The sequence below is a fragment of the Oryzias latipes genome, chromosome 17 (genome assembly GCF_053564925.1).
Source record: "Oryzias latipes strain Hd-rR chromosome 17, Olatipes_Hd-rR_3.1".
Taxonomy (NCBI): Eukaryota; Metazoa; Chordata; class Actinopteri; order Beloniformes; family Adrianichthyidae; genus Oryzias; species Oryzias latipes.
Window position 1 is genome coordinate 9,362,916 of NC_136253.1, and position 5,015 is coordinate 9,367,930.

At 37.3% G+C, this 5,015-nt stretch overlaps 1 long non-coding RNA gene across 1 annotated transcript; it reads left to right on the forward strand.

Annotated features, from left to right (window-relative positions):
* Window positions 1–237: 237 nt before the first annotated feature.
* Window positions 238–1,362, forward strand: LOC110016982 (uncharacterized). The gene is made up of 2 exons (XR_002292303.2): window positions 238–446; window positions 977–1,362. It is a non-coding gene; the product is annotated as an uncharacterized LOC110016982 (long non-coding RNA).
* The last annotated feature ends 3,653 nt before the right edge of the window (window positions 1,363–5,015 follow it).

The following is a 5,015-nucleotide window of genomic DNA, read 5'->3' on the forward strand; positions in this document are numbered from 1 at the left end:
AAATACACACATTGTGACATATAATTAGGCATCTGTGTGGTTTTACTTTTAAAACTTTAGTCTTTACCAAAAATTAAATGTTGCTGTAGCCCACTTTTAAAAAGGATTAATTAATTTTAAAGGGTTACTTTCCTTACAGGCATTTAAAGGGTTAATTTTCCATTTACAATAGAGATATTTTGACCCTCCAGGCATACCATACAGGGCTCTGTGGGCGCCATCTTGTCTCTGCGTGTCTTTTTCTTGTAAGCACGAGGCAGACAAGGAGCTGCATGACCAGCAGAGAAAGATCGGCAGTGTTATAGAAGAAAGAAGAAAAAATAAGTTGAAGAATTAAAAGAGGCAACTTTTTGTTTTTGTGCTTTTTGACATCGGCTACGTTGTGTGCCGAAAGAACATTTTCAGAGCGGCTACGTTGTGTACGTGTCGTGTTCTTGGAAACTCCGGTGAGTAGGTAGGAGCTGTAAAATGGAGTTGACGGTTATGTTTTAAATAAAATTCTGTTAAATAGGGGAACAAAAAAATTCGGAGTGTGTAGAAAATGTTACTATAGGTTCTAACTGTGTTATAAATGTTTATCTGATTTCTTTCTGGTATACATATGCATAAATATGTATTTTTGATAAGTTAATTGAAATAGTGTTTTTGAAATATTTATTGTTTTTAAAAATTGTGTTATACGATGGTTATAATAATTATTTTTGTTAAAACTTTATTAATACATTTTTGTAATTCATCTTACAAAGTTATTTTCTCAGATTGTGGAAAAGGAAATTCCTTTTACAAAAAGTAATACTTGTCAGAAGGATTACTGAATTTTTTGTTTGTAAATTGGTTTTGGTAAACTACTAAAAAAAGAAAAACCATAAAAACAATTTCCAAACTACAGGTAAAAGATTTTAAATTTATAGAAAATATGAGATCTCGCTTAGAATATAGATTAAAATGTGTCTGAATTATTCTGTACTATGTGCAGAATTGTTTTGATGACCCTCGATTGTAGCTCGGACTTCAAGTCTTCGTTGGAGGTCGATGGCGAGCCAGGCGTAGAACGAGAGTATCCGGTTGAAGACTGAAGTACAGTGTGGCCAGCTGTTTCTGATTCCCATCAACAGGATTGATCCCAACCTTACAGGACATGAGATAAGGAACATTCCCATACACATTCACTTATCCTACCCAGGTAGAGAACAAATTGAGTGCACAAACGAGACAACGACGATTTATTTTATGCTGTTTTATTCATAATACTGATTTATTTTGTAAAAAAAGTTCAGTTTTAGGAAGAAATTCTTGTTTATGTTGTTGTTGTGTTTTATGTTGTAAAAGGTAGAGGAATAAACCTGCCCTCTGTTAGTTAAACACATTGCTGTTTTTCTTCTCTTCTTAAATGTCAGGGTTTGGGTTTCTTTGTATTGATTTTTGCTTTCTGTCTTGTTTCTGTCATGTTTGAGTTCTGTTTCCTGTTTTATTTTGAAAGGTTTCCTGTTTTGTCATGCTTTTGAGATTTACTTCCTGATTCCTAATCTCTTCTGATCTTGTTCACCTGTGTCTTGTCAGTGCTGTTTGTATTTAAGTCTTGTCTCTGCCTTCCTCTTGTGCTGGTCCATTAACGTCTCTTCCCTGACTCCCTTCTGCCGTGTGTTCATGCTACGCCCACAGTAAGTTTTAGTTTTGTTACCCTGCTCCGCAGCGCCTTTTGCTAAGAATAAACCCCTTGCCCTGGAAACATGTGCCTCCGGTCTCTGCATTTTGGGTCCTTCATGCTCACCAGCCCCTCCCAACCTGACAGAATGGACCAGCCATACTTTTTCCTGGACCCAGCAGAGCGGGACATGCGTTTTCTGGAGACTTACTACCTGGAAGCAGAGAGGACCAGGGCATGCTGGGATTTTGACCAGGCCCAGTTATCTGCTCCTGCCATGAGGGGGGGTCGTCGTCGTCACCGCCCCCTTCAAAGTCCTGTTCTTGTTCTGGAGGTGGCCCGGGACACACCACAGCCTGTTCTAGTGGTTTTGGTTTTGTGGTTTTGGTTGCTGTTTTGCTTTTTTATTTTTTTATTCTATCTCTGTACTTCTGTGTCCCTGTTAATATTTCCCACTGGATTTTCCCCATCTATTTGTTTTGAGTTCATTAGTTTATTTACGTCCATAGTTTCTGTTGCTCCTTCAGATGAGATCTCCTCCATTTCTGAGGTTTTCTTTGAATTCAGGCATCTCGGTCTTGGTATTTGCTAGTTTCGAATTTTAGCTATTTTACTAATACTTGGCATTTCTATCAAAGTATCTCCTTATTTCTACTCCTTTTCCAAAACTTGACTTCCTATCAAGAAACCAAACAGCAGAAGAATTTGTCCAAAAAACATCATCCTGAAACCAAAGCTAGAATATAAGTAAAGTTATGTTAGTGATGTGTAAAGCTACATCCATACCGCCCTTGGCAATACACTTACAACCAACCACTTCCACTGACAGTCTATGTAAACGTGTTTCAGGAATCTGCGTTCAAAATGTTTGTGTTCATGCCATGCAAGTTTCTACAACCCTTTTGACCAGTAAAGGTCTTGGCTTTGGTAGTGATGAATGGATGGCGTCCGTCCCCTTTAAGTCACAGAAGTGCTAACTGTTTGAAAATTGATCATGGAGGAGAAATGAATAACTGCAGTTTGTGCCAGAATCATGACATCAACTTTTTCATAGTTCGTGGAGCTTGGAGCAGGATTTGGGAGATTTGCAACATTTCCCGTCAAGCCTCTTCCAACTGTATGTGGCGGATATGCACTAGTAAACAGTGGAAAAAGAACAAGAAGAGGAAGAAAAGGCCCCTCCCTGTTTGTCCAGTGTGAACACTATGGGCTAAGCCCCTTTAGCGTGTTGTAGAAAGAGTTGCAGACATAACATTTCTATAAAAGATAGCTACTCTTTTGGTTCATAAAAATACATTTTTGCCAAGGGAAGTTTTGGATTTTAACACAGTCATATCAAATATCATGTGTGAAATAAATACCTAAAAAACTGTGTGTAAGATGTTTGTTTATTATAAATCAACAATTTTGTTGATTTTTAATTACAAAAATGAATACCCACCAATTCTTTTTATGTCTAAAAGACATTTAAATAGATGCACTTACTAATAAAAAAAAAGATAATAAAACAATAAATATGAGAAAACATGAATATACAACAAAATATCCTTTTGGGTATAAATATCTATTTTTGCCACAGCTGGAGAAGCAACAAATGTTCACGCTCCCATATAGGTAAAGTATAATTCTTTCACACAGAGATAGGGAGAAAGAAATGTACTGGATGCAAACACAGTGAGATGCAGAGATAGTGAGTGTGTGCAAGAAAAAAAAAAAGAAAATCGGAGCAACCAAGAGAGCGCAAGCTTGAAAGTGAATAAAAAAGTTGGAGATATAGCTGTGGGTGGAGGGCAAACTAACTTTGAACATTCTCTGCATTGAAGTTAGTATCCGTCCTCTCCAGAGGTCACAGGCAGGGCTGCTGGGAAGGTTCCTCAAACAGCAAAACCTCCCACATATTAAACTGGCAAAGCACAATATGAGCCTTTTCTCTAATTCCTCAGACCTGAGAAAAATTCTTCTTTAGATTGATAGATGGATAGATATGAGAGTGGTGACCAGGCACAGACCATGACTGACATCGACATTCAAAATAAAGGCCGTTTTATTTGTTCTATTGATTATTTGTTATGTACAGAAAGCATAGTAACTGCTTCCTGCTATATCTAAGACAGATTATTGACTTTCTGACATGTTTGAAACATAGACTGACCTGTGGGTTGCTTTGGATACTTGCAGAGTTTTGATTTTAAGTCATTCCAAAAGCTCAATGAACTTTAAATATGAAAGATTGGGGTATAATTTAAAACTGACCTGCGCCTTCCACGCACCATATGATGGTTGCCATTTCGAGAACAGACCTCAAGTGTTTTTGGTTTTTTGAGTTCACAACTGTTGCAGAAAAACCTGGTGCAATACGACCCTCGTCATCTCAATGCCATTAATCAAATGATCTTTCTAGGTTTTAGTTGTTAAAATGGAAAACTGTTCAAAAATATATTCTAGTTCAGAAAAGTTCAAGTACATTTTAAAAGTTAAATTTTGGCCTCAGATTCTGAAAATTGAGGTAAACATCTCTAGCAGATGTGAGGATACCTTACGTTTGTTAAAAAAAATCTTATAAGGAAGAGAACAAAGAAGCAATAATTCTCCTGCAACACAAGCAGCAGCTTGCTTTCATCAATAAGGCGTGATATTTCAGGACCATGGATTCTGGTGAGCACAGACCTCCGTGACAGGAAATGTCAAATACAGATCTGACTTTAATGAAACTGGGAGAAAAAGCCACCAACTTCTGCAGGATCTCTGTCACTTGGGGAACCATGATGCCTGTGTAGCACCTCAAATGCTGAGTTGGACCAGAATAGTTCTAGGTTCAGAGGAGCAGTTGAATACACTAAATTAAATAAATGACCACAGACCACAATTATGATTTTTTAACTTTTGACTTATTTATAAATGGATGGGAATTAACAAAAACACTTTCAAACAGTTCCAGAACATGAACAATTAAACCTGATAACCCAAATAAAATTTGTGTAGAAAGAAAATTGGTTAACCCCGGGGTTGGTCAAATTTTACCTTGCAAGGTTTTCAGAAAAATACTTTTTAGTTCAATTTTAAACCCAATATACCAGGTTGGTTCAAAAAAAATAATAATGCAATAAAATTATGTAAAATTCTCTTAATCAAAACAATATCTAAAAATAGAAATACAAGTCTGTTCCGTCCTTGGGCAGTTCTTTCAGATCCAGGTGATTGGGCACCTGTGGAATTAAGGTAGTCACTCTCCTACCACGATTGAACGCAATGTTCAATTTCCTCTTTGCGGCAATCAGAGTTCCAGGTTAAGGTTGCTTCTTTTCAGACTCCAGTTGGGTGGCTCGCCATCACCAGACTTCCGTCATTTGCTGCGGTGTGTGGGAACTGG